The sequence below is a fragment of the Eurosta solidaginis genome, chromosome 1 (genome assembly GCF_040869045.1).
Source record: "Eurosta solidaginis isolate ZX-2024a chromosome 1, ASM4086904v1, whole genome shotgun sequence".
NCBI lineage: Eukaryota > Metazoa > Arthropoda > Insecta > Diptera > Tephritidae > Eurosta > Eurosta solidaginis.
In genome coordinates, this window is record NC_090319.1 from 48,563,995 (window position 1) to 48,584,538 (window position 20,544).

Here is a 20,544-nt window from a genome sequence, read left to right on the forward strand (position 1 = left end):
TTAATCCACATTTGGTAATGAATTATCGCACTTTTTCGATTTTTCGAAATTTTCGATATCGAAAAAGTGGGCGTGGTTACTATCCGATTTCGTTCATTTTAAATAGCGATCTGAGATGAGTGCCCAGGAATCTACATACCAAATTTCATCAAGATACCTCAAAATTTACTCAAGTTATCGTGTTAACGGACAGACGGACGGACGGACATGGCTCAATCGAATTTTTTTTTCGATACTGATGTTTTGATGTATGGAAGTCTATATCTATCTCGATTCCCTTTATACCTGTACAACCAACCGTTATCCAATCAAAGCTAATATACTCTGTGAGCTCTGCTCAACTGAGTATAAAAAATTTATGAACAAGATTAGCTTGGTGTCATTGGGCCACTAGAGGGCAGTGCGCTGCCACAACGCCCAATTATTATATTCAATTTATAGTGAGTTTCGTTAATGTATATTTTCATGCCACGCATAATATGAAATGAAAATCAACCCCGCTTTTACGATATTCCTCTCAAATGTCTTCACAAAAATATTGAGCGATTGTTTTTATATATGCATGATATGCATGCTATAACTCCGCTAGATGCTCTCAAAATCTTGCATATAGATAGATAGATAGATAATTGTGAGGCTATGCTCTGCGACTTATTGGTCTATTGTTCCCTCGTTCTCTTCACAGCATCTCGTCAAAACTGAGTTCTCTGAGGCATTCAAAATTAATGTTTCCACTTTCTAAATTTAGCCATTGAAGGATCTTTATAATTCTTCTCGCGTCTGCATCGCATTCAATCTCAATGTGTTCTACAGGCTCGTATTTGCTGTAACCGAACCGGCAGAAGCTATTAAGCCATATACCCAATTTGGCATGGGGCTTTTTAATCCGCAGCAATTTTAATCATGGATTTATAATGCTTTGAGTTATATCCTACTATTACTGCCTCTGCCTACCGAAGTCCTGGATTATCGCGCTAGTGTCGTTCTCTGAGCTCTTCCCTTATAGTGTTTTAACTTACTGACATAATGGCCTTAGGCCCTATTGGCTTTTCGGCCACTGCCATCCTGTCTAGCCTGTCCGCTTGCTCCTTTTCTGCAACCCTCTGTGGCTAGGTACCCAAGCCAAATGAATGGTGTTATTAGCCCCTCGACGGTTTATCCTTTCCACGCGCGCAAGGACAGTTGATTTATTCTCAGCCGAAAATATTGACTTGGGTGCGGCCTGACTCCCACTTAGTATAACAATTCTCTCATATGTTTATCGCCTCTGCAGATTTATGTCAGCACTACATTTTATGGCTATAACTTCGGCTTTGAAAATGGTCGGATATTTTTCAATTTGTATGGGCATTTGGGTTCTGGGTCCGAAGATTCCCTGCGGCGTCTTCGTGCCATCGGTGTACCATATGAGTGTGCGATTCTGGCGGAGTGCTTGAATTCTTGAAAAGGTACTGTAATATGTCTTGAAATTCATACCTAAATCAGCTATTAAAGGGTAGCAAAATATCTCGCGATTATACTAAAGTCACTGAACAAATTAGGAAAAATAATACATAGTTTAATCGGCCGGCTTACCAACGATCACAATACTACAGCATATCAAATTTTTTCGAGTGGTAGAGTTTAATTGATGTCTTCACTCACAAGATATAACATATAATTAACAATGCCAACTACGATTGAAGAAGACTTACAGATTGACTTCAATATTCTTTTATCAGAGTCCTCTTCAAATCAAACAGAAGATCAAAAACCAGTTGAAGGTACCACGCAAACCCCCAACACAAAGATCAAAATGGCACAATCAGTAGTAGAATTCATTAAGACAACTTCATCAGTGTTGCCTGAATTTGATGGTAAGCCAGAAAATTTGCACAGTTTCTTAGATGCTCTTGATATCCTTGAAGTCGTGAAGCAAAAGCAATAACAATTATCAAAACCAAGCTAAAAGAAACTTTATTATCAATGAAAATACAATACAAGAAAATAAATCAAAGTTAAAATCGGCTATTAAAGGCGAATCAGGGAAAGTTTTGACAGCAAAACTCCTGAAGGTACAACAACGTAGTAAAACTGCAATCCAGTATGCTTCGGAGATATAAAAACTCACGAAATCTTTAGAAGGAGCATACATACAGGGCCGTAGAGAGAAAATCCGGGATCGGGACTAAAAATTCACTAATACATTTCATTAACTTGAATTAATGACGTCTCATTCATGAATCATTACACTGCGTTACAAAAACGAGCTTTAGTACTATCCTATGGACCAAATATACTTTTTCGTAAAGGGGAGAAAAGATAAAAATACAAGTGTGTCGGCGATTTTCATGTACATGTCAGAATTTTTTTATGTAAAAAGGATAACGTCCCCTTTCCGAAAAAGTATATTTGGTTCATAGGACAGAATGTGTGCAACGCGGTGTTATTGATGGATTACATCAAAAAATTTTTGCCACATCAGTTAAATGATTTTTAGACTAAGAGCTGACAATAAAATTAACACAGAATATTTTCTAGTTATAATATTTTATTGTAACGTAGAAATAAAATTCTCTTTTAACAGCCACATATTGTTTCAAATAATCTTTTCCAGTTATTTGGTAATATTCTAATACATTTCTGATAAATTTAATGATTATTATAAATTTTAATTATTCAATATAGAAAGATCGGATATCAAAGAGTGGCTTTACTTGCTTTTTTCGCCGCAAAATTTTTATAATAATATCAAAATTTAACTGTCTTGCCAAAACGGATTCAACACAAAGCGTGGCAAGTCCTGAAACTCGCTCTTGAGATGAACACGATCTATAAAAGTTTTTGATTCTTGAAAGGACGCTGAAGGAACGTTCCGCACTAGCTACAGTGACAGGTATAGTGCAAAAGATACGTAAAGCAACACAAATGTTGGTGAAAATCGTATACAGATTTTGAACATATGTATATGGCATTCCAATGGTGGCAGACTGGCATTACTGAGAGATTTGCAGCTATGAGAAACTTGAGTGAGACGTTTTTCTTTTTGTGGAAACTTGAAGACATGGATGAAACTACGGTTCGATCAAGCGCAGCAAAATTTGTCGAAAAATAAAAGTCGGACATTTCTCAAAGCTTAGAATGCAAAATAATTCACTTGAAATACATTTACGAAGCAAATTTTGATAAAGAATTGTTTGTGAAATCCTAACTTTCTCCAAATGATCTCTAGGTATCGGATCATATTGGCTTATGAGATTTTAGATGTCCAAAAAATGTCCATCGTTTCGTTCACTAAAATATATACTTTCGCCCCTGAAAGCTAGGCCTCTTTCACCCAAAAATAAAATGGTGTCCAAAATTCTATATAAGATTTCTTTCCACTTTTGAGTTTTAGTGATTAGCTGGTCATTGACGTGTATCAATTTTAGCCTCCTTTTGAATTAGAATTTGTAAAGATCGCCATAAAATATAAAATTTATTAAGATCTTGAGTATTTTCGTGTGATGGTGGTAGGGAATAAAAAGCATTGCTACTGGCACTCCACACTAACCAGTCACGCTCCAATTTCTCTCCATTTGGCAAGATTCTGTTCAACAACGAGGTAGAAAATGCCTCGTCATGACAATCACGTGGAAAAATAACAGGATACTTTTGATGACCTCGACGAATTATTTCGTTGACTTCTTCAGATCGCAAAAACTCATTATTCACGGCACCGATATCGAAGTCGTTTAAATAATCTGGACTTTGATACAGAGTTGGTGGTATTGTTGGAAGACTTTTTGAAGATGAACCTTCATCAGTGTAACGACGGAACTTTACGATTTCGGATTCATGTAAACATACATTTTTGTTTGATGTTTTTATTGTCTCCTCAGGCCCAGGGAAAAAATCATTATCAATATTCGTTGCTTTAGAAATTCGGCGTAAAATTTGCACATGGAACAACTAAAGACTCTCCTGAATTAAAGAAAATGTCTTAGTACCTCTAAATCGCGGGCCCCCTGAGAAACCCCGGGCCCGGGTGAATAATCTACAAGTAAATAGTTACATATCTACCAAAACATCTCTAAATAACTCAATTTCAACTGTCTTGATAGATAAAGTAGCATACATACATATCAATTATTAAAAGAACCAAATTGATAATAATATCAAAATTAATACTTCACAAAGAACTGATTTACAATGCATTGGTCAAGGAATAACAAGCAGACTTGAAAGGAGACGATCTTTTAATTAAAAACAAATCTCACATAGTAGAAGACAATTTCCCAATCCCATGCGATGGAATTTTAGAACTATATTTTATAGAGAAATATAATTGCATTCTAGACTATGTTAAAACTGGAGACAGATTAATTCTAAGGCGTTATGATTTCCCACAAAACATAATAATGCATAAGACAAATAGACCAACTATTAATAAAACCACAATCCCCGCCAGATCTGGTCTAATTCGATAAATTAACGTAAAAACTAAAGCTCAACATCTTTTTATTCCTCATTAAAAATTGACTAAAGATGTCTTTATCGCTAATACAATTACAAATATAGATCAAACTTTTGTTAGAATCATTGTTAGAAAAACAACAGATAAAAACGCAACCATTCAAAACTACAATACTAAAACAGAAAATTTAAATAACTACATACTACTTCAAGTGACTACATAAAATAAAAATAATAATACAAAAATATTAGAAAGACTTGTCAAACATTTCAAAAATTGGTCAGTTCGCAATTAACTTCAATATGCTCAGAATATGTATATGGACAATGTCTATTAGACATATTTGCATTAGAAACACAACCGATATCTTCTAATAATTTTTATAAACAAAAATTACATATGAAAGATAACACTCCAGTCTATATCTATATAAAAGTTACAGACAGGGCCGCAGATAGCCGAGCCAGGCCCCTGGGACAGTTCGCGTTTACGGGCCCCCTAAAAAACAAACTCAATCCAATAAAAAAATAACATAACATAAATAAATTTTTCAATTCACATTGTCAGTTTTATTTCATATAAAATAAGATTTACTGGAGCACTTTACATAAATTAAATCTTAGATTTAATTTGCTTACATTAACTTTTTCTAAATATGTACATTTTAAGAGCTTGAATCAACCAAGCAAAACCGTCCGTGCTTTATGGTCTGCGAATATGTATCCTGATACTTCCACAAAAAACTAAATTTAATCGCAATGTCATTTATGGTTTCGAAACGTCTTGTCATGTTACCAATCAAGCAGTCCAAAAGAACGTAAAAAACTTGCTGTTTGAATTGAGTTTCGGAATCACACTCAGGCATATATGTAATACTCCTATATTCCTACAAAAGGCAAGGTACATTCCCAAACATCAGAGTGCCGATATATTGCTATCTAAACGTTTTTATTTTTGTATTCCATAATGGAATATACCTAAATTTAAATTTTTTCTTGTCACACTTATTCTGCTACAATCACAAAAATTTTATAGGCTGTCTTGTTTTGATTTCGAATTCAAAACACGTGACGAGCATTTTCTATTAGTAATATAGGAGTATTACATATATGCACTCAGGTGATTCACCGGGTAATTCATCGAACTGACGCTTTCTTATCTTCCTTCTTTTCTCTGCAAAGGTATTGACAATTCCTATACTCCCTGCCAGAGCCTTACATTCTTGAAGTATGATCGACCATTGATCCCTGAACTTTTTCAACTTATCAATCGGGCTACGTGTATTTTCTGTTTCCACGTCCAGTGTAGCATTTGTAGCTTGCAGTATCAGATTTCTATGGTTGATTACCGTCAACACTTTGAGCCAAATTGAGGCTAAGAGGATACACTGAAATTTCCCCATATATGCTTCAATACCTTTCAAATCCGTTACTGTTTCTGAACTCAGTGTCAAAAGCTTGATTTCATCAATAGCTTTCAATATTTGGGGATGTGAGTTGCGAAAGGTTTCACACTATCCACACAAGCAGACCATCGTGTTTGTGACATGCTGTGCAAGGAACAACTAGTTTTTTCCTTGAGAATTTTCCATCTCTGAGGGCTTGCGCTAAAGATAGTATACAATTTCTGCATAATACCGAAAAATATGATGACTTCTGCGCAACATTCAGCAGCTTGCACTTCACATAAATTTAAACTATGAGAAGCACAAGGTGCAAATATTGCCAGGGAGTTATCTCTCAGGATATGACTCTGCGCTCCTTTGTAATGACCGCTCATATTATTGCCAATATCATACCCTTCCCCACGGCAGTCATCCAGTGGAATATTGTGCTTTTTTAGAGTGCTGCGAATCAGCTCAGCGATAGCTTCTCCTATTTTTGCGTTCCAATCGACAAACTCTAAGAAGTGTTCTTGGATTTTCCATTTTCCGGAGTCCCTGTCTAATAACACATAACGCAATATAAAAACAGTCTGCTCAATATGCGCCGAATTAGGGGTTGCATCCACTATTACTGTGTTAATACTTGACGGACTTTCTCTCGCTTTCTATCTAATTACTTGACTTGCACAGATTTCTGTGAAGTCATTTTTTATTCCATCAGAGAAATAATGTGCTTGGAGACGATTCTTTTTCGTTTGAGATTCCCTCACCTTCTCCAAATATTCATACAATAGGGGGTCATAATTTCTGATCAGTTCCAAAATTCCAAAAAATTTTCCATTTTTTGGATTTCCGATCAATGAATTATCCCCTATAAATGCCAATCCTCTTTCTCCAAGAAATAAAACAACATCAAGGATTCTGCGAAGTATCTGTCTCCAGCGAGCTGCTTCGGTTTTAAGGGTTTCCGCTAAGAGAAAATCCACTGAACTTGCATTTCGAATTCTCATTTCATATTGGCGCAACCCTATATAGCAAGTTTTATGATTTTGACTATTTTCATGTTCAGGAATTTTGTCGTGTAACCTCTTCCAACCTTTTTCTTTAGAATAACCTGAAGAGCAACAAAATATGTGTGTATCTACGAAATCCTAGTTAGAGTACTGTCAATACTGCTTTGCCTTGCCGGGCCCCCAAAAACCTTCCGGGCCCCAGGGCAATTGCCCTGGCTGCCCTCCCTCTCTCCGCGGCCCTGATTACAGATTACCTCAAGCACACAAAGTAAACAAGTAGATAAATTAATCTTCTTCTATAGTGTTATTCTAAAACACGACGCTTAGCTAGGCTAAACTACAATACGTACATAAATGAAATTATATATCAAATGAAAGCTTTTCATGAGCACGTTTGCACAGAATTATAAAAATTAAAATTGGTTAATCTGTACATGAGATATTAGTGTTTAAAGCTTGTTTATTTACCCCTGCATTGTTTTTGCAGTGTCAAATTCTAATTAGCACAAAATCATATGTACCCTGCAGTCAAACCAACTAGTTGTGTGCTAGAAGAATACTAGTTTGCCAAAAATCCCAACTAGTATGAGTTCTGTCTTTTTTCCATATTAGCAACTAGCATTTTTAACACGGCGATGTCCTACGAAATATCAATTGCCAGCCTCTGCATCAGCATCATACCAATTGACAAACTAGTCATTATATACACCAACATCATACTAGATGACATACTAGTCAGCATACCCATCAGGGTCATACCAATCAACATACTAGTACGCCAGCATTATACCAGATGGCATACTGGTCATTATATACTTCAATATCATACCAATTGACATACTAGTCAGTCTATGCATCATTGTAATACCAGTTGACATACTATTCGATATTTGCATCAGCATCCTACTAGTTAAAATACTAGTCTCAGTTGGGTTGAAAAATTACTAAAAAATTGATAAATTAGCTCAAATTCATGTTATTCGTTATATTTCATATATATAAAAGATATGTATATATACATAGTGTGACCAATATGAGTGACACTAAGTGATACTCACATCCCTAGTCTGATGCCAAGTAAATGAAGTCACAACAACAATGAAGCAGACAGTCACTTGTATCTATATAAACGAATCAATCATTATGTCTGCACATATGTAGGTACACGCAGCTGAGAAGCAAGGCACAACCACATGTATATATCTGAGATACTCCTGAAAGTATGCAATGAGAGAAGCTACAAAATCGTGCAATTGTAGTTACAGCCATGGCGGAACGATACAAGGTGGCCGCATCGAACAACAGATTATAACCTTTTTTTATTTGATTTGATACATCAACTTCCGGCGCAGTACGTTTTTGACATTTGTCCATCGAATTTACAAAAACAAAGTACATGGAATTCTTATTTATATATGTTGGTATGTCACCATGCTGCCACCTTGTATCGTTCCGCCATGGTTACAGCTGAGAAATTTGAGAGCTGATGGCCAACTAGTAGATTCTGAAAATGGAAGCGCCTAGAAGATGCGAACGAGGAAATCAGAGAGTATAAAAGGCAGCAAATGTAGAGGCGCTGGAATTCAGTTTCATTTGAGCTATCAATCAGTTTGGTTATTAAGCAAGCTATTCGTTGCAAAGTTTGAGGGTTATTGTGAAGTACTTTAATAAAGGCCATTTTGCATTATTTAATATTGGAGTTACTTATTCAACAGTTTAGTGATTCGAACTTAGCAGAGGGTTGGAAATAAGAGGATTTGCAAGTAAATTCGTTATAATATGTATATAACTTTAAAATTTATCACTTCAATACATTATACTTTGGAATAAATTTTAATGAAAATACGTACATATATATGAAAACTAAAAAGTAACGGAATAACACATGAATGTGACGCAATCATAAGACGCAGGGCTAAGTTTATGGGTTCACTATGGCCAGAGCATTCCCAAATTAAATCCCTCAAACCAAGAGAACTGCTGGGGTTCATGATGGAAGTCGGATGGGATGAGGTGCTGACCAATGGTTGCAGTGCAATCCTCAATACATTATCTATCTATCTAATGGAGAAGGAACGAGTGGTGACTGTGTCGAAACAGGCCAAGCTGCACTAGCGCCGTCCTGTTATGAGTTCAGAATGGTGGTAGTGATATGCACTTTACGGAAGTCATGCTGATGGCTGGATAACCGAAGAATTTCATTTAGTTTAGGGAATCAAAAGGGTTTTAAACGTTTTCGTTACTGACTGGGTTTCCGGTCTTTCTCTGTTATTCTGGAAAGGCATAGGCTTTTAACGACAAGTAGAAACAATTTCCTAGGCTACTGATGCCCTCATGGCTAAGGTGTTTTGGCAGCGGTATAAGTCTTCCATCTGGGACTATTGATATGGAAGGCTTGGCCTTTTCAATAACTTATTTAACCTCTGTTGAGGTAACGGTGAGGGTTGACTCGTCATGCTTGTGTTTATATGACAGTTGATTTGGACGATATCCAGCATTGTCAACTGAAGTATGCATTGCAAATTGGCTACAGAAAGCACTCGCGCATTTCCTCGAGCCGGCAGACGAAATTCTAGTCAAATGAAATATTTAAATACTAACTAGTATTAATAACAGCAAAAAATATAGTCAATGAAGTATTCAAAATCTGACTAGTATGAATAAACCCACAAAATTTTAGTCAATGATCTAGAATGTTTGTACATCAAAAGAAGGCTTTTGATGAGCACATTTGCAGAAAACTATACAAATTTAAATTGGTTAAGGAAACCTTTGCCTTTTGAAGAGGATAAAGCCGTACGAACAAATGACTGGAATATTACCTAATTTGGGCTGCCGTTTCAAAACCGCCTTGCCTCAAAATTTATTTCAAAACGCCCTATATAAGAATACGTCCCGTATTAGAATTTCTTTCAAAAATGCGCTATCTCAGAATTCGGTTGAAGAACGGACATCATAGAATTTTTTTCATAAACGGCGTTGCTCAAAAAACATAGATTGAGGCCATTTAAAGAAATTCTGAGACAGGGCGTTAGGTTAGGTTAGGTTGGGTGGTAGCTTCCCTGATAGGTGAAGCTCACTTGGACAACATGCAGGTCCGTTGTGATACCACATATAATAAACTAAAATAACGGTGACGTAGATATAACTACTTAGAGAATCATTGCGTAGCAACGATAAAGTTCCGAATGATCCTGATCTGAACCATGGATAGCTCCTCGGAAGATCCAAGTCAGTCGCGACCAAGTTTCGCCTAGTTCTGGCAAAAGCCGGGCAATCAAGCATAGAGTGATTTGTTGATTCCACCTCATCATCCTCCATACAGCTGCAGCAGGATGGAGTTTCCAATATATTGAGACGTACCGCATGGATACCCATGGAACAGTGCTCTGTCAAAACCCCAATGACCATTGATAGGTGAGCCTTAGTGAACCCAATTATTTCACCAGACATCCTGCCATCCACTTTCGGCCATAACGATCTTGCTACCCTGCAAGACGTAGTGTCCGCCCAATGTTTGCTGAGCTTACTCTAGGCCCAGCTAAGGAGGAGCAATCCACAGGTGGCTAGCGGAATCCTGAAATCCCTACAGCCATCTTCATCCGGTCCAGTTGTACCGATTCGGGTAAGAGATCCGCTTAACAGTTAGCCGGAATATCACTATGGCCCGGGACACAGATAATCTTAATTGTAAAATAATTCGATGCAATCGCAAGTGAGGTCAGGCACTCCCAGACCACCCTCGATCGCACTGTAGTTGAGCTCAAGGCCATTATAGCCGCTTGAGTATCAGAGTAGATGTTATATTCCCTAACAGTAGTAGAACTGGATAGCATTTCATCCACGGCATCCTTAATCGCAGCAACTTCCGCTTGGAATACCCTGAAGTGATCAGCCAACTTATACTTGCGGCTTACATTTAGCTCTTGACAAAAGACCCCCCCCCCCCCCCCCACCAACCTCTCCGCCCAACTTCGACCCATCCATGAACAAGTTAACCGGTCCCATGCCTCAGATAATTCCTCTTCCCCCGCTCCGCCCTCGGAGGAATGACTGGGGTGAAGGTTGCATAGTGAGTGGTTATCGGCATACAGTAGTCCATTCTGTCCGGGATAAAGTCGAAACTGGTAAGTAGACTAGAGTGTCCCATATCACGAAGCCTGATCAACGACCGGGCCGCTGCTGCCTTTCCCGGAATATCTACTGGATGTATGCTCAGCATGACATTAAGTGCCAAGGTAGGTGTTGTTCTCAGAGCGCCACTGATACCAATCAGCGCCGTCCATTACACTGGCACTAACATTTTGGAGGTGCTCGCCAGTCCAGTGCTTTCCACCAGACCAGCACCCCATAGAGCAGATTCGGTTTGACCACCATCTCAAAAAGCCAGTGTACTACTCCTGGCGAGAGCCCCCATCCCTTTCCGATAGCCCCCCTGCAACAGTAAAAGGCAACCGCGGCCTTCTTGGCCCTATCTTCCACATTGGGTCTCCAGGACAGCTTCTTGTCCAGAACAATCCCTTAATATTCAATCCTGTCAGAGCGTACCAACGGTACCCCTCCAATCGAGGAAGTTCTGAAGTTGGGTATCTTATATCTCCTTGTAAAAAGAACCAATTCTGTTTTTCCGGGTTGACCGCCAATCCACATGATTGAGCCCACCTAGCCACAGTATCCAGGTAGCCCTGCAGGTCATAGCGCAGGGTGTCCAGAAATTCGCCTCTGACTAGGATAGCGAGGTCATCTGCATAGGCAACCACCCTACAGCCATTGGCTTCCAGCTCCGCAAGAAGCTCGTTGACTTCCGCATCCCAGAGCAGAGGAGATAGGACACCCCCCTGTGGCGTGCCCCTGCACACCTACCTCTCAGTTATGGCCCCTCCCCACTCAACTGCGACAATTCTGCTGCATAGAAGTTTGCTAATAAATTCAACCACAGCCGCCTCGACTACTAAACCCACCAGAGCTGTTTCGATTGCCCCCGGTAAGACATTATTAAAAGCACCCTCGATGTCTAGAAAGGCACCCAGAGCAAACACTTTGTGTTCTAGGGACCCCTCTATTTGCTTTACAATTGGATGGAGAGCGGTTTCCGTCGATCTGCCCTGACATTAGGCATGCTGTGAAGCCGACAGGAACCCCCGAGGAATCCTTTCCCTTAAGTACAGATCAATCAACCGCTCAAACGTCTTAGGAAGAAACGACGAGAGACTGATTGGCCTGAGATCTTTAGGTGATACATGAGAGCTTCTTCCGGCCTTCGAAATGAAGATGAGCCTAGCCGTGTGCCACGACTTCGGGATATAGTTCAGCCTGAGACACTTAGTGTAGATCATGGCCAACCAGCGGCAGGAAATCCCTAAAGACTTTTGATGTTGCGCAGGAATGATGTAATCAGAGCCGTGAGACTTATGGGGCTTTAACGAACTTATAGCACAGGTTACTTGAATTTCCCGTAGTGGAATGGCAGGCATTTCTGCATGGCCAGCGACCGCCAACCATGTAGGTGAAGATCCCTGCGCAACTCGGACGGTGAGAAAATGATTGTCCAGTAAAAGCCTTAGGACTCCTCGCTACTCATCGACCAGTTCCCACCATCATCTCTCAGATAGCCACGAGGGGCGGGATTCCTAGAGAGTATTTTTCTAAGCCTCGCGGATTCATTGCAGCTTTCTATGTTTTCGCAGAAACTTCGCCATGAATCTCACTTGGCTATTCTTATTTCATATTTATAAATCCCCAGACTCACTTTATAGAGCTCCCAGTTCGAGGGTAATTTACTCCTCCTGGCTCTGTTAAAGAGCCGCCTCCTGGATGCTCTTAGGCCGTCAAGAGAATCAGACCACCAGGGCGGTTTGCCCGTCCCCTGTAAGTTTTCAATGAAAAAATCACAGTTGAAAGGCGCTATTGCTTGCCGAGGTGAAGTTTTCCACCAGAACCTCTATCTCAGATTCGGACAGGTCCGAACCAACGATAGGCGCCGCAGGCAATAGCTCTCCCAGCTTCCTACAATACAAGTCCCAGTTGGTACATTTAGGGTTACTAACAGATATTTTACCGGGACGTTCTTCGTTCACCGAGAACTGAATATATCGGTGATCAAAGAAAAAGTGCTCGTTGAGAACCCTCCAGCCAGATTACGATCTTCCAGTTCTCTGCTAACGAGGGTGAGGTCCAGGACCTCCTCCCTTACCGCAGTAATAAAAGTCGGGTCATTCCCCTATTACATATAAAAAGTCCCTCATCTACAATAAAATTTAATAAAGACTCACCTCTGGTGTTCGTATCCGAGCTACCCCATATGCTATGGTGGGCATTAGTATCGGCAACTATGATTACTTCAACACCTCTTCGCCTTGCTTCAGCGGTGATTTCGCCCAGTATCAAAGATGGTGGCCCGTTCCGTCCCCATGGGGTATGTACACTGAGACCACCCATATTTCGTTACTGCCTCACTCGAGGCAGACCGTGGTTACGTCAGAATTACTGAAATTAGAGAGAATAAAAGCTTTAAATTCCTTTTTAATAAGCACACAGGATCTAGGCCCACCTGCCTCCCCATGCACCAAGGAGTTGAATTTTCCCATCCTTAATCCAGAAATTTTTCCGCCGTTACTACTCAGCCATGGTTTCTAGACAAGGACTATATCAACTCCGCCTTTTTCAAGACAGAGCAACAAGTTTGCGGAAGCCGCCTTAGAATGCTGAATATTGATTTGACGGATTTCCATCAACACCACTCTTCTTATTCTGCACCCAACCTTGGCGGATCCGCCTTTCTCACCAACAAACAGACAATTTACACTGATGACGGATCCCGCCATCGATGATTCGCCCCCGGTGGCTAGGAGCTCCTCCTCTGCCCTATCAGCCAGTCGACTACCACTGATGATAGATCCCGCTATAGACGGAACGTCAACAGTGTTTCGTTGTCCAAATTAGCGGGGTCAGCTTCCACAACCATGGGTACAGGCTCCCTGCGGACGCCTCCATCTCCCGAACATTCTCTGGGGAAGAGGAACTTTGTCCCCTGGAATCGGCGTGGCAGATTTTGAGAACCACACGCTCGAGACCATAGGAGATAACCCCCTAATGTCAGAGAGAGGAACGGTGGACTCTGCGTTTAGCAAAATCAGCACTTGCCGACGTGGCCCAACAGCCTCATCTACTCTGAGGACCCTCCATTTATGCGTCGGAAGGTTCGGGTTGCAGTAACGCATCAACTCCAGTATGTTATCCGGCTGAGAGGGTCCGGCAGGCAACCACACTTGCGCCCTCGGTCGAAGGGGGAGATCCCTCCGTTCCACGGCCACAAGCCTGGCTCCTTTCCAGACCTTCCCAACCAAAGAAACTATTCTCTTCAAGACAGGCCGACCGCTCGTCAGCACATGTAAACAGTCCAAATCCACGATACCACCCCGAGTATTCGAAGCATGGCCGCCGACCTGGGCTCTCCATAATAGCAGTCATATAGGCCGCTGATATGGCGTTGGCGACCCACGGCCACTCCACTCGGGAAATGGCACGATCCTCCCTACTCCTATTCAGGACACCGAGGGTGATGGAGCCCACTCGTTTAGCGATTTCGATAAACGCAATTGCGTCCCCACCTCCTCGGGCCCTTTTTGTCAGTCATTGAGGTATTCTGCTCATCCGACCTTTGCCGCTTCCTAGCCCCAGACCCTACTGCTCACCCGCATCGTTCGACACCGGTGTGTGGTCGTCGCCAGCTATCACGCTCCTGGCCTACTCCAGCGTCCGGGAATGCTTCTCAGAAACCTGAGCTGCATCCCTTCCTTCGTAGCGCTCCAAGATCTTCTCAGCGAGGCGCCGATCACCCAGAAATTTAATACGCGACGTCGATCGCCTACCTTTCCTGGCAGGCTTCGACCCCAGGGCTCCCGTTGGGAAAGCTCCTAGCGAAAGGGCTTCCTTACTGGTGCTGGGCTGGTCCGTCGAATTCGACGGACCTCTCCTTTTCCCAGTCACGACCCCATATGGGTCTGCATTGGGTGTCGGTTTCGACACCCCTCCACTACCCGAAATACCTGTACTTACGGGGTTTTAAAATAATAAGCTATATCTTACGAAAAAGAGCTTTGTATCAATAGAATTTTTCTTTCAAAATTGAATTATAACATTAAATTGGAAAATACGAAAACTTTTGAAAATTGGTGTGGCACTGCCCCTTTATGACTAAGCAATTGTCTATGTTTCGGGAGCCATAACTTGAAGAAAAATTAACATATCGTCGAGAAGTTGTGTACAGATATTTTCATCATAGCAGAAAATATTTCTAGTAAAAATGGGTGGGATCGGTTAAAGACCACGGCAACTTAGATATAAAAGAAGTTTAAACGGGTCGTAGAATAATAAGCTATAACTTAGCAAAAATTAGTTTTGAATCAATGATATTTCACTTATCAAGTTTTATTCAGCCCAATTCTAAACGAAAATTCCGTGCGAGTTTTTTCCCTTCTCCCATTCCTCGTATTCTAAATAAAAATTCCTTGTGAGTTTTTTCACTTCTCCCTTTCCTCCTATTCTGAACAATGTTCGAAAAAGCGGAAACCAGTTATGGGAGAAAAGTAGGTATTATGAATGGGAGGGAGAGGGAGATTTCTCTGCCATTTCATAGGAGTTTTTTCACTAGTTAAATTAAAGGGAATGCATCAAAATAGTTAAAGGACATTGGTTATTTTAAGAAAGAACACTTATTTGTACAAAATTGTGCTAAAATATATATTTACATTCTACCACAATATTCTCACTGTTAATACAAACAACAACAACAACCACAATATTCTTTATTTTAAGTCGAAAAGTATATCATAAGCAACGGAAGAGCTCTTCGCATATTTGATGCAGCCATCCAGAAATTGTGCAAGGATTTTTTAAGAAGGCTTAAATTGATTTTGGCATATGGCGAAAGGCGAACTCAACTCGACTTGGCCGCCAGAAAATTGCTTTGCAGAATGAATGCAGGCAACTCCGGCGGATTTGTGTTATCCCGCCGGTCTTCTTCTTATGCTCCTCTGTTGATGTTGCTGTGGCACCAGTTCATTACTCATTTCAGTGAATACCACATGAAATGCAATAATGTGCATTGCTTATACCTTATTTCTTAATTTCAAACAAATTGGCAACAATAATTAAACTTTAAAATTTTTTTTAACAAAATACGAAATGCGCAACGAAATTTCAATTGACAAAACAGCTGACTTCGAAAATTCGAAATTCCCATTCCCCAATTATTCTTCTCCCTAGGAGAAAAGAATTAGAGGAATTTTTCCGCGAGAACAAAATTCCGCGAGAATATTTAGAATTGGTCTGATTGTAAGAGGAAATGGGGAGACATTTTTTTTTAAACGGGCGGTGTCACGTGTTATGTATAAAAGTAAATTATCTGAAATGAAATGAAATGTAAAATTGAAGCTCACGTTGAGTATATAGTGTTCGGTTACACCCCAACTTAGACACCTTAACTTGTTATAATAAAGAAAATATGGGTATTTCACTTATTCAAAAATCTCACCGTATTAATCAATTTGTAATTTTGAATCGCCAATATAAGTATATGTACAAATAGTCAAATCATTGTTGACGGTACAAACATACTCTTATACATGGGGCATTCCATCCCATTTCGACCAATTTTGAACCCGACCCCTTTAGAATTGGCTGAAAGTTTTTCTTCTTTTTCTGGCTTACGAAAGACGTTTTTCAGAATTTTTTCAAACTTTTTCATTCAACTCAAATAAAGTTATGAATTTTTAAAAAAAAAACCGTTTTTGTTTTCAAAATCCTATAACTTTTTCAAAAATTGACCGTTCGGGATCTTTTTGTTTTTTTAAATTTTTTTTTTAAATGTACTTTTCGGAAAAAATACAAAAAAATTTTTAAAGTTTTTTTTTTGTAATTTTTCAGTTTTTCGAGATTTTTCAAATTTCGCCATTTTTTTTTCTCATAAAAAACTTCAATCAATTCTGCAATCATCCCCACTAATCCCGGAGTGGGCCGATTATTTTTTTTTTTTTTTATTTAATTGAAAAAAAAAACTTAAAAAATTTTTTTGTATTTTTTCCGAAAAGTACATTTAAAAACAAAATTTAAAAAAAAAAAAAGATCCCAAACGGTCAATTTTTGAAATAGTTATAGCATTTTGAAAACAAAAACGGTGTCCAACTCAAAATAAGTTATGAATTTAAAAAAAAAACGTTTTTTTTTTTCAAAATGCTATAACTTTTTCAAAAATTGACCGTTTGGGATCTTTTTTTTTAAAAAAATTTGTTTTTAAATGTACTTTTCGGAAAAAATACCAAAATATTTTTAAAGTTTTTTTTTTTTCTCAATTAAATAAAAAAAAAATAATAATAATAATCGGCCCACTCCAGGATTAGTGGGGATGATTGCAGAATTGATTGAAGTTTTTTATGAGAAAAAAGATGGCGAAATTCGAAAAATCTCGAAAAACTGAAAAATTACAAAAAAAAAATTTTAAATTTTCTTGTATTTTTTCCGAAAAGTACATATAAAAACAAATTTTAAAAAAAAAAGATCCCAAATGGTCAATTTTTGAAAAAGTTATAGCATTTTGAAAACAAACACGGTGTTTTTTTTTTTTTAATTCATAACTTTTTTTGAGTTGGATGAAAAAATTTGAAAAAATTCTGAAAAACGTCTTTCGTAAGCTAGCAAAAGAAGAAAAACTTTCAGCCAATTCTAAAGAGGTCGGGTTAAAATTGGTCGAAATGGGATGGAATTCTCCATATATATACATATGTATGTTTGGACTATCAATAATTGCATTGTTTAGCCCTCTTTTCTAATGAGCACAGTATTATTGTATGTGCATATATTTGAACTCTTATTAGATTTTTGTAGAAGCATGCAACTTGCGCCAATTATGAGCGATCTTCTATTCCATTGCTATGTATTTCATGTTTATCAATTTTGTTTTGTTTTGACTCCCTTATTCGTATAATTTAGCTGCTGCTAATTCTTTCAAAATTTTGGCGGGATGCCAATAATTGGTATGAAATGACAATTGAATTGGAATTGACAATTCACTCAAAACAACGTTAACAGTGCAAATTAGAACGTGTAATTATAAGTTTTATAAGAAAAGCAAGGTACCTGCATATATTTAAAATATAATAATGCCTAGAGGACGACCAAGAAGAGATCGCAGAGGGAAGACTTCTTTAAGTGGTAGAAGAGAACAGGTAAATGCAAAGGGATGCAGGTGTCGGTTTTGTTACTCTGAAAAAAACAGGCTCAACGTTTCTGCTCTGGATTGTATTTTTGATGCGTAAAGATCTTTGCTGACTGCAAGTTGTTTGTGAACATGATTATGACACTGTAAGATACATACATATGTCGATTATCGAAATTGGCTTCGGTTTAAATTTTTAATTTCGAGTCCGATTTCGATGTTGATTTTGATTTTGTATTTGATTTTGATTTTAGCTTTATTTCCGATTCCGACTTCGAAACCGTAAACAAAATGGTATCAGAAACCGAAGACGGAACCAAAAGAAAAATGCACTGAAAGTAAAATCCGAACCGAAAATAAAACCGTAACCAAACCCGAAGGTGGGGCCGAAACCGGAAAGAAAATCAGAATCCAAATTTAAACTAAAAACCGCAACCGAAATGGAACTGACGCCGAGCCAAAACATTGACCGAACGAATGAAATCCCGACGAAATCCATATCTGACGAATCCATATTCGAACCGCAACATTAGCTTTCTCGATGTAGATACCCATGTATGTTTACACATCAAACTTCAAGAGTATTTGGATGTATGTCGCTACTACAAAAGAACACATGTCTATCGTCCAAATAAAATTGTGTTTGAGCAAAGTGATTGTCTGCCGTATAATTCAAAAACCAAATAAGTCGAAAAACATTGATGTGGAGAATTTTCTCCCACAGTTTTTTATCGTAATATCAGCACAAATACTTACTGAAATTTAGACATATCTTCCTGTATAAGGGTCAGAAACTGGATCTGAAAGTAGATGTATGTAGACTAGATCAAGGACAATTAGGAAATGCATAAATCGACCTTGATGATGGCACAACACCGAAACCGGTTTGTCTCAAAACCAAATTTGACAAGGGATGACGGCAAATCGTTCCAATATACATCATTTATCCACCCTGTCGGAAAATCAACCAAACAAGATAAGTCATAAATTTCACTAACTAAGTAAGTCGAGTTTCTTGGTTTTGAATTGTACGGCAGCTGTACACTTAAATCGATTTTTGTAGAAAACTTACATCCCCCTGCTTCTGACCGCCTCATATTAAAACGATTTTATATTTTTTATTAGAATCGTATTCATGTAAGCACGAGTACACACAAAGAAACGTTTGATCCAGCATTTAATGCACAGTATAGCACCCTTTGTGGTTTAACCAGTATTTGTTCGTATTGCAATGCTAAACATTTCAAATGTGAAAAGGTAACTTCATATTATTGCAAAATTCTGATAAACTTGAAAAACAAAATTTTTTTATAGGGACGAAATCATTTTCTTACGTGCTGTCATGGTGGGAAAGTTAATCTACCGATACTTTCGCGTACCTGCTTTTTTGGAAATGGTTTTCCAAAATAATTTGAACTCTTTCCGGTCCCACTACTTACAAAATATACGACAAATAAATAGCTCATTTGCTTTTGCATCTTTTTAAGCTAAAATCGAGGAGCTACCTGGGCGTGGCACTTATTACTTTCGTATACATGGAGTGGGTCCTCTTCGTGAAAACAATGATTTAAATTAATCATACGCAAAGCTTTATATACTTGACACTGATCAAGCCACTAACATTTGACTACAAAAGAATACAAATTGCGATAGTTCCTTGATGAAATGTCTTCATGAGATGTTATCAACTGTGAATCCCTTAGCCTTCAGTACAAATTTATGGCGCAAGTTGAACGCGAAGAAGAACATAGGGTACGCAGGAAAATCGAGTCCCCCATCAAGTGAGCATGATTTTTTTAGTAGACATGCAAATCAGCGTTACAATTTGCCAAACTGCTCAGATATCGCAGCCGTTTTCACAACTGAGGATGGTGAGCCACCGGCAAGCCGTGATTTACGAGTATTTTCGCACAGCTCAGGAACACAATATTGTCACGGATATTAGCATCACTAAGCTATACCATCACTAAGGCGATGCTAAGGCCATGCTAAGCGATATTTACGTCAATAATCAAATCATGTATACACATATATAAGGCAGCCGAGAGATGTCACACACAGATGTATTTACTTATACGTCTATGTGTGCGCGAGAGACTGTAAAATACAAACATTCACATAAATAATACAATCATGAGAAGCAAGGCACAACCATATGCAGACATCTTATTTGAGATGCTCCTAAATGTAGGCAATTATAATTGTGGAAGTGTCGCTCACACATACAAGCATGGGGTTATAGCTGAGAAGTTTGAGAGCTCATGGACAATGCTAGTAGATTCTAGAAAATGCGAACGAGGAAACCAGAGAGTATAAAAGGCCGCAGATGTAGAGGCGCTGGAATTCAGTTTGATTTGAGTTGTCAAGCAATTTCGACTAAGATGCTATCTAGTGAGCAAGAGCAGTATTATTTTGAATAGTAGAGTTTCATTTGAGCTATCAATCAGTTTGGTTATTAAGCAAGCTATTCGTTGCACAGTTTGAGTGTTATTATGAA

General features: G+C 38.8%; 1 pseudogene; it reads left to right on the forward strand.

The window, feature by feature from the left end:
* Positions 1-1,666: 1,666 nt before the first annotated feature.
* LOC137236536 (uncharacterized) lies at positions 1,667-19,992 on the forward strand (annotated as a pseudogene).
* Positions 19,993-20,544: the final 552 nt, after the last annotated feature.